Source organism: Leptonychotes weddellii, chromosome 6, assembly GCF_054177405.1.
Source record: "Leptonychotes weddellii isolate Sample4059 chromosome 6, ASM5417740v2, whole genome shotgun sequence".
Classification (NCBI taxonomy): Eukaryota; Metazoa; Chordata; class Mammalia; order Carnivora; family Phocidae; genus Leptonychotes; species Leptonychotes weddellii.
This window is the reverse complement of record NC_138374.1, coordinates 89,591,866-89,602,133: the sequence shown is the minus strand read 5'-3', so window position 1 is coordinate 89,602,133 and position 10,268 is coordinate 89,591,866. Positions and strand designations below refer to the sequence as shown.

At 38.1% G+C, this 10,268-nt stretch overlaps 1 protein-coding gene and 1 pseudogene across 1 annotated transcript in view; one reads left to right on the top strand and one right to left on the bottom strand.

Moving 5' to 3' along the window:
* The window catches only part of DNM3 (dynamin 3), a 533,769-nt gene that overhangs the window by 407,255 nt on the left and 116,246 nt on the right, over positions 1–10,268 (bottom strand). The gene's annotated exons all lie outside the window — the stretch shown is intronic.
* On the top strand, positions 5,581–5,713 carry LOC115942439 (U4 spliceosomal RNA; annotated as a pseudogene).

Here is a 10,268-nt window from a genome sequence, read left to right as displayed (position 1 = left end):
TATTTTCCCCCGCTTCATTCTTCCCCTCCCGCTACCTTCTTCTTCTTTTTTTTTTCCTTAACATATATTGCATTATTTAAAACATGTCATAATTTATAGCTACAGGATTATATTGCCAACAAGGTGTGTCTCACTAGCAACAAGGTAAGCCAGTCCTGTTAGGGGATCCCTGCCCCCTATTGAGTGGACTATAAATAGGTGGACAGCAGAGGTGGGGCACATATTTTTGAACAACTGACCACAGTTGCTATTGAGGAGAATCATCAATCAGTTTATATCATCACACAATCCTAAATAAATCTTTATTAGCAATGCAGAATTTAAAGATGACCACTTCACTTCTCTGCTGTCCAAAAATACAATTATAGATGAAAATCCTGAAAAGGATTATCACAAGAGTAATGCTTCACTTACTATACTCACCCCTGAAAGTGTTCACATGAGTCTGGGGATGAAGGAAAATCTAACACCTAAACCAAAATCTACAGAACAGGGTATAGCAGATGATCAGCAGCTGCATTTTTAAAGAGCTAGTGAATGTGTGCCTTCTGAGACTTTTACACTATGGTAAAGTAAAATGTCTGAAGGTCTAACAATCTCATCTTATGGTTGAGATATATTCTTTTTCATAGAAAGGTAGGGTTTCCAGTAGCACAACTTCCCTTGGCATGTTTTTAATGTTCCTTTCATTCTAAATGCTTGGTAGTTGGGGACATGAAATCGTCTCTTACTCAAACAATTCCAGACTTCAGCCCAAGTTCAATCTGAATAGAAAGTGATTAAATTTCTTAGCCACAGGCTCATATAAAGGATGAAGGCTATGTGCATATTAGCACTGAAACCCCGATAATGCATCCTTGAAATTCTATTGTGTGGCAGTATAACCTGTCTTGCTAAAATTCATAATATGTTTTCAGTTTTGCAAAATAAGACTCCTAGTTTTAAAAATCATCCCTGTTTCCCCAGTGTTAGAAACAGCCTACATTTGAAGCAAAGGTTATGACACATTTTTATATCAAACAATAATGGGGGGGAAGACGGGTATTAAAAAAATCAAAGCTATCGTTCTCTTTTATTTTTATTCCCCTGTAAAACATTTTAGCACTGTCATTTCTAATGGTCATGAAAAACAAATTATGCTAGGTTAAACAACTGACAAGTTGTTTGGGGGAAGCATGGGATGGTTAATGCCTGGGCAGCATTCCAATCATCTGTGAAAAGCACAGCATGACCATAAGAATTTAAATATTTCCAATATGCCCCTTCCATGTGGAAAAACATGCATATGTTTCAACTAATCAAGGTTACGTAAAAAAGAATAATTATGGAACATATGCACATAACCTCTTGTCAATCTTTATTCTAAGAACTGGGGTCCTCAATACTTTAGCTGGGGTCTTATTTCTGAAGGGTTTTAATAGCAATGTTTTGTGAGCACAGGGCTCCACCAAAAATAGAGTACATGGGTCGCATAAAGAGGGAATAGTTTTCAATGCAACTAGTTGAATTCACTGGCTGAAAAGTGTCTATGTATGACTATATTTAAAAACATTTTCTCAAAGAAAGAGGCTACATCTTACTCATCTGTGTTTCCCTAATGCCTATCATATTTAGAGTAAAGAACATCTGTGGATTTCTTCCTTCTTCTTTAAAGCAGGCCATTTTGCATACCATTGATCAATGTTAGTTTTGGAAAAAAAAAAAAAAAAAGCTTCCCTCAAGCCTTCAAGTCATCCCAAACTGAAGGCAAGGTCCTAGAACTGTGGTTGAATAAGCAACATAGTGAGTTACATATGAATTTTATAGACCCAGATTTGAAGTAGAACTCAATTGTGTCCCTAAGGTAAACATGGAAAGTCTAGTAATCAGAAAAAAAAACAGGAAATCTTAAAAAGCTAACAATCTGAGAGAGTCCAGCAGTGGGTGAAAGGTCGAAGTCTCAGCATGAGGGTTAAGAACAATGGGGTGGGATGGGAATAAGGAGGGCCAAGGTTTCATAGCAGACAAAAGGTGAGTGCCAAGCAGGTATCAGAGACCAGACGCAAATGCTAGCATTTAGGATCAGGGTTCTGGTACTCCAGAGGCAGAGGAGGAGATCAAGACAGAATTCCAGACCCAAGTGAGCCAGAGGATAACCAGGCAGAGACCAAGATGCCAACTCAATCACACAATGGAAGACAGAGACTTTTTCATTGGATACAAAGCCGAAGCCATTTATGCAGGACCTCAGGGTGAAGAGAAAGGACTATCAGTGCTGCCTTGAAATTTACAGCTCAGCAATGTCCTTTACAGTTTTCTTGCCTAAGAGCTGCTAGTTCTAGAGCCTTGGTTGGGCTGAGCCTGCATGTGAGGGTTACGTGGCCCCCATCACTGAAGGAGTGCTAGCACATGAAACCAAGGCCAGCACTTGACAGAAATTCCTCCAGCAATAGGAATCTGTATGAATATTCCACCACAAGTATACAAAAAAATCAGAATCAGCAGCTATCATATCTAAATAGGGGATTGAGTTCCATACTTTTTCAAAGGATCTCGAGGAATATAACAAAAATCAACTCTATTTCATCCTCATAGCTTCCATGTAAAACACAATCAAGAGATAAACTATATTCCAAATACAGAAACCAAGTAAGAAGCATATCAAACACTTGGCCAAAAAATTGCAAAGTGAATAATTATTTTAAGTCTCAGCAGCCTCTGACATGATTTTCCTCCTCTATCTCAAAACATCCTCTTTTATGGACTCCCATTATTCCAACTTCCCTGACTTTTCTCTTTCCTCACTCTTTGCTCTTTCTCCATGTTCTTCGCTCATTGTTCCCCCCTTCCTCTTCTATGCTTCCAAATATTGAATACTGCTAGACTTCCCTCTAGACCTTCTTTTCTTCTTTGTCATCTCTATCTTCTCTCTAGTTGATCTCATCTACTGTAATGGCCTTAAAAATTTATATATATATATATATATATATATATATATATATATATATATATATATATATCTGTGGATTTCTTCCTTCTTGGAATATATATATATATATATATATATTCATCTCTAGCACTCATTTCTCCCCTGAACTTGACTTCTCTATACCCAATTCTAATGCTTAATTGGCATTTCCACTTGGATGTCTAATAGACACCTCAAAATTAGCATGTCCAAAACGAAACTGTAATTTCCCACTTAGTTCCCCTCCCATCAACCATACTTGCTCCTCCTCACAGTCTTCCACATCTCAGTTATTGCTACTACCATTAAATCATGTGCTCAAATCAAAAACCAGAGCTATTTTTGCATTCCTCTTTCCTCGGCTCTCTCCCTGTCTCACTGCCTCCACTGCGGCCATCCTCCTACTAAGCTGGCACCACCTCTTACCTGGACTACCATAAAAACATCCTAACTGGTCTTCCTGATACCACTCTTGCTCCAATTAACCCATTCTCCACCAGTTAGAGAGATCATTCTAAAATCTTATGTCAGACCATGTCTCTGCCTTTTTAAAACCTTCTGTTAGTTTCCTAGTGCAGTCAGAAATATCCAAATTCCTCACCCTGGTATTCCAAGTCCTAGGCAGTCTGACCCCTGTTGACCTCTATATCTAACACTATCCCCACCTGCCACGTTCAAATTACTTTAGCTGCAACAGCCTCCTTTCTGCTCATGCACACCAAATCCATTCCCACATCAGGGCCTCTCTAGAAACTGCTCCTCTTCTGGAATGTACTTTCCCAAGACCATGGCATGTGTGGGGTCCTCCCTGTCATTTACTTCTCATCCAAAACATTACCTCTTTAGTGAGGCTTCCTTGACCAGGCAAAGAAAAGTAGCAGCTCAGTCACACTCTATCACATCATCCAATTTCTTTTCTTTAATGTACATAATCACAATCTAAAGTTTTTCTTGTTTGTTTTTTATTGCCTCTCTTTATCCACTAGAATATAGTTTCCATGAAAACTGGAACATTAGCTGCTAAACTCCCAAGTGCCCAAAACACTGAACTGCATCTACTAGGCAGTCAATACATATTTGTTGAATTAATGAACAAATAAAATGAATGAGTAAATAAGTGAATGAATCAACATATAAACACTGGAGGACATGAGGTTTGTGGATGTGGTAAAGAAAATGATCATAAATATGGCTTTTGACATACTGAGTGTGATATATTTGAAATATCCAAGTAGAGAGTCAGGAAGTCAGCTGGAAATGTGGGTCTGGAGTTTTAGCCCAGGAGCTATAAATGTGAAAGTCACAGGTACGTAAGTTGTACATGCAAGAGTCTGTCTAATATCAAATGACACGGAAATGATCCTTGGGTAGGTTCAAACTTTACGGGCCAGGTAGAAGATAATGTGTCTGTAAAAGAGACAGAAAGAGTGGCCAGAGAGATAGAAGGAAAACCAGAAGTACGTGGCATTATGGAAGCCAAAAGAATATTCTTTTGGCATGTTTCAAGAAAGAGGAGCAATGGATAATGTCAAAAGCTGTTGAAAGGGCAAGATAAGTACAAACAAATGGTTATAGGAACTTACAGAAATTGAGCATGTGTTATGTAGTTTCCTGTACCCTTAAACAATGTTCTGTAAGTAATTTAAATATGTATCATTTCAATGATTTTTGCTATAGATTACTTTGCTTAGTTAAAAATTATTTCATCTTTTTTTTATTTTATTACGTTTTTATTCTAATTCCATTATAGTTAACATACGGTGTCACATCAGTTTCAGTGTACTGCTTTAGCTTTCTTACGCATTTTTTTGTGTCTCTTCGCTTGCAATCAGGTTTATAATTGTCACTTCTTACTGTTAGCAAATTCTGTTTTTAAGAACATTCCCATTCTAACTTGTAGCTTTGTTTTACTCTAGAATGAAAAGTCCAGTAACCTAACGTGTATGGTCTGAGTCTAAAGAAATGAAAAAGTCCAGAGTAAGCCCACAACCGTATAATACAAGAGCTTTAGATCATAGACTTTGCAATATTAAGTTTGACTACCCAAGGCTCTTTTTGCCTCCTCCCAATAATTAGTGAAGTTTAGAAACTGAAAATATAAAAAAGAGGTTTTCAAATAAGTACATTATTATAATAATATTTAAGAATAATTGGGCGCCTGGGTGGCTCAGTTGGTTAAGCGACTGCCTTCGGCTCAGGTCATGATCCTGGAGTCCCGGGATCGAGTCCCGCATCGGGCTCCTTGCTCAGCGAGGAGTCTGCTTCTCCCTCTGACCCTCCCCACCTCATGCTTTCTCTCTCTCTCAAATAAATAAATAAAATCTTTAAAAAAAAAAAAAAAAAAAAAAGAATAATTGAATAGGGGAGCCTGGGTGGCTCAGTCAATTGGGCAGCCGACTCTTGGTTTCAGCTCAGGTCATGATCTCAGGTCCTGGGATCAGGCCCCACAACAGGCTCTGAGCTCAGCAGGAGTCTGCTTGAGCATTCTCTCTCCCCCTCTCCTTCTGCCCCTCACCCCACTCGCAGTCACTCTCTCTCTAAAATAAATAAAATAAACCTTTAAAAAAAATAATTGAATATAAAAATTCAGAAACAGCAAATGATGCAATGTCATTCCTTGTTTTAATAACACAAGCTTTGTGCAGTGGCAGTATCGTAGCCAATGAGGTTTATCCGAGGCGCGATTATTGCTAATTGAAACCTTGTTTTAATAACACAAAAAATAAGGTAATCTCCCAAGTAAAAATTTGTAGAGTAATTAAAATTGAAATGACTAGACTTCACCATGAAAATTAAAGTAATCAAATTTCAATACAAAAAATACAACCCAAAGTCTAATTTGCAAAATGAAATTATTTTCACCTAAAATCTTATACACAAGGGATGAAGTTTATAAATGAGGTTTTAGTAGTAATCATATCAGAACTACAAGTATATAAACATGTAACTAAAAAAATATTCTCGAAGAAAATATCTGAGCTACAATATACATTGCTAGATACATTATATCTTAACTGCTTGACCAAAAACCTTTTCCATGAGTATGCACTTCTATGCACAAGTTGTAAGTATGCCATCTAAATATTTTATAAGATCTTAGGGGGGCGCCTGGGTGACTCAGATGTTTAAGCATCTGCCTTCGGCTCAGGTCATGATCCCAGAGTCCTGGGATCGAGCCCCACATCAGGCTCACTGCTCAGCAGGGAGCCTGCTTCTCCCTCTCTCTCTGCCTCTCCCTCTGCTCATGCTCTCTCTCTCTGTATCTCTGTGTCTCAAATGAATAAATAAAATCTTTTAAAAAAAAAAAAAGATCTTAATGTATTAGATAAGCTCCTCAAATGTCTTCATGACAAATTTATTTATTTATTTATTTATTTATTTGAGAGACAGAGCACAAATGAGGAGTGGGGGGAGAGATAGAGGAAGAAGCCAGCTCAACTCCTCGCCCACCAGAGAGCCTCATGCAGGGCTCGATCCCAGAACCCTGAGATTATGACCCAGCCAAAGGCAGACGCTTAACAGATGAGCCACCCAGGCGCTCCTTCATGACAAATTCTTGAAGGTCATGAAGCTCAGCTAGAAACAGAGCCAACTTAACTTTTGCCTATGATAAAAGGTATGAATAGAAGTTCACTTTTTACATATGAATATTCAATTTATCCAATACCATTTGTTAAAAATTCTACTCTTTCCAACGAATTGCTTTTGCACCTTTAACAAAAATGAGTTGTCTGTGTACCTGTAGGTCCAGAATTTTATTCTGTTCCACTGGCCTATTTGTCTATCTTTATGCTAATGTCACACAATCTTAATTATTGCAGTTTTATAATCATTATTAAAATCAGGTAGTGTTTATTCTCCAACTTCGTTATTATGTTTTAAAGTTGTTTTGGCTATTCTGGGTTCTTTGCATTTCCTACTAATTTTAAAACCACCTTGTAAATTTCTACAAAACAAACTAATATTTTAATCTCTACCAATAGCAGTCTTCACAATATTACTCAGAAAAGGTTTCCTCCTCCACCCCAAGCTTGTACATACACACACAAAATATTGAGCTAAAAGCATTAGAATTTTCCCATGGATGTCTGCTCTGCTAAATGCATTAAACTTTAACAAAATTACAGACTCTTATAACAGGGAGGTACATCTCCTCTAAACTCTTTCATGCAAGCAATCAGTTCAATGTTGTTGGGGATCATACAAAAATATTTATCAACTATGGCCCAAGCACTACCTAACTAGCCAGTATGGTACAGCTTGATAATAAGAAGACATAGTTTTACAACAAAAGTCTGAACAAATAAAAATAAATATTGTATCTTGAATTCATGAAAATTCCTGGACATGATACAAGAATACTTCATTTTATTGTGCTTTGCTTTACTTCACTTTGCAGATGATGTTCTATTTACAAATGAAGGTTTGTGGCAAAGTCTCTATTAAGCATGGCCATTGACACCATTTTTCCAACAGCATTTTCTCACTTCATGTCTTTGTGTCACATTTTGGTAATTCTTACAATATTTCAAACTTTTCTTTATTATATCTGTTATGATGATCTGTGATCGGTGATCTTTGATGTTACTATTGTAATTGTTTTGGCATGCCATGAACCACAGACATAAAAGACAGCCAACTTAATAAACATTGTATATCCTGACTGCTCAACACGCTGGCCGTCCCCCTGTGTCTTTCCCTCTCCTTGGGCCTCCCTATTCCCTGAGACACAATATTGAGATTAGGCCTCTATAAGTGTTCAAGTAAGAGTCACATGTCTCTCACTTTAAATCAAAAGCTAGAAATGATTAAACTCAGTGAGGAAGGCATGCCAAAAGCTGAGACAGGGCAAAAGCTAGGTCTCTTGCTCCAGACATCCAAGTTGTGAATGCAAAGGAAAAGTTCTTGAAGTAAATTAAAAGTGCTACTCCAATAAACACATGAATGGTAAGAAAGCAAAGGGTAGGGCGCCTGGGTGGCTCAGTCATTAAGCGTCTGCCTTGGGCTCAGGTCATGATCCCAGGGTCCTGGAATCAAGCCCCACATCGGGCTCCCTGCTCAGCGGGAGGCCTGCGTCTCCCTTACCCACTCCCCCTGCTTGTGTTCCCTCTTTCGCTGTGTCTCTCTCTGTCAAACAAACAAATAAATAAATAAATAAATATCTTAAAAAAAAAAAGTGAAAGGGTGTCATTGCTGATATGAAGGAAGTTGTAATGGTCTGGACAGAACATCAAACCAGCCATTACATTTCCTTAAGTCAAAGCCTAATCCAGAGCAAGGCCCCAACTCTCTTCAATTCTGTGAAGGCTCAGAGAAGTGAGGAAGCTGCACAAGAAAAGTCTGAAGCCAGCAGAGGTTGGTTCATGAGATGTAAGGAAAGAAGCCCTCTCCATAACATTCAAATGCAAAGTAAAGCAAGTGCTGATATAGAAACTGCAGCAAATTATCCAGAAGACTGAGCTAAGATAATTAATGAAGGTGGCTTCTTTAAACAACAGATTTTCGGTGTAGATGAAGCAGTCTTCTATTGGAACAAGAGGCCATGTAGGACTTTCATTGCTAGAGATAAGTCAATATCTGACTACAAAGCTTCAAAGGACACGCTGACTCTCTTATTAGGGGCTAATGCAGCTGATGACTTTAAGTTGAAGCCAATGCTCATTTACCATCCTGAAAACTCTAGGGCCCTTAAGAAGTATGCTAAATATACTCTGCCTGTGCTCTAGAAATGGAACAACAAAGCCTATATAACAGTACATCATCTGTTTACAACATGGTTTACTGAATATTTTAAGCCCATTGTTGAGACTTACTGCTCAGAAGAAAAGATTCCTTTCAAAATATTACTGCTCATTGACAGTATACCTAATCACCCTAGAGCTCTGATGGAGATGGACAAGATTCATGCTGTTTCCATGACTGCTAACACAAAATCCATGCTGCAGTCCATGGATCAAGGAATCACTTTGACTTTCAAGTCAAAATTTAAGAAATAAACTTTGTGAGGCTAGAGCTGCCACAGATAGTGATTCCTCTGAGGGATCTGGGCAAAGTAAACTGAAAACCTTCTGGAAAGGATTCCCCATTCCAGATGACATTAAGAACATTTGTGATTCATGAGAAGAAAACAAAACATCACCATTAACAGGAGTTTGGAAGTTGATTCCAACCCTCATGGATGACTTGAGGGGTTAGAGACTTCAGTAGCAGAAGTAACTGCAGATGTGATAGAAATAGCAAGAGAACTACAATGAGAAGTGGAGTTTGAAGATGGGACTGAATTGCTGCAATCTGACGACAAAACTTTAATGGACAAGGAGTTGCTTCTTATGGATGTGCAAAGAAAGTGGTTTCTTCACTCCTGGAGAACATGCCATGAAAATTGTTGAAATGACAACAAAGGATTTAGAATACTACATAAACTTTGTTGATAAAGCCACAGCAGGGGGCGCCTGGGTGGCTCAGTCGTTAAGCATCTGCCTTCGGCTCAGATCATGATCCCAGGGTCCTAGGATCGAGCCCCACACCAGGATTCTCTCTCTCCTCCCTCTCCCACTCCCCCTGCTTGTGTTCCCTCTCTCGCTGTGTCTCTCTCTGTCAAATAAATTAAAAAATCTAAAAAAAAAAAAAAAGCCACAGCAGGGTTTGAGAGAATTGACTACTGCAGATAAAATGCTAAAGAGAAATTTTTCCTGAAAGAGTCAATTGATGTGGCAAACTTCACTGTTGTCTTGTTTTAAGAAATTGCCACGTCCACCTCAACCTTCAGCAACCACCACCCTGATCAGTCGGCGGTCATCAACATACAGGCTAGACCCTCCACCAACAAAATGATTACAACTTGCTGCAAACTCAGATGATTTTTAGCAATAAAATATTTTTAAATTAAGGTATGTACACTGGTTTTTTAGATATAATGCTACTGCACACATAACAGACTATAGTATAGTGTAAACATAACTTTTATATTCACTGGGAAACCAAAAAATTCATTTGACTCACTTTATTGTGATATCTACTTTACTGCAGTGCTCTGGAACTAAACCCTGCAATATCTCTAAGGTATGCCTATATTCACAATTGATGGCATAAAACTAAAATGAAAAGTAACTTCTTCTGCCAAGATGCCTTTATGTGATGTGATGAGCACTGGGTGTTATACGCAACTGATGAATTGTTGAGCACTGCATCTGAAACTAATGATGTACTTATATGTTGGCTAACTGAATTAAAAAATAAATAAAGTGAAAAAAATAGTGTTCTTTCTTAGAGTTAAAAAAAAGATGCCTTTCTTTCACAAATTACAAAAATTATTCTATGA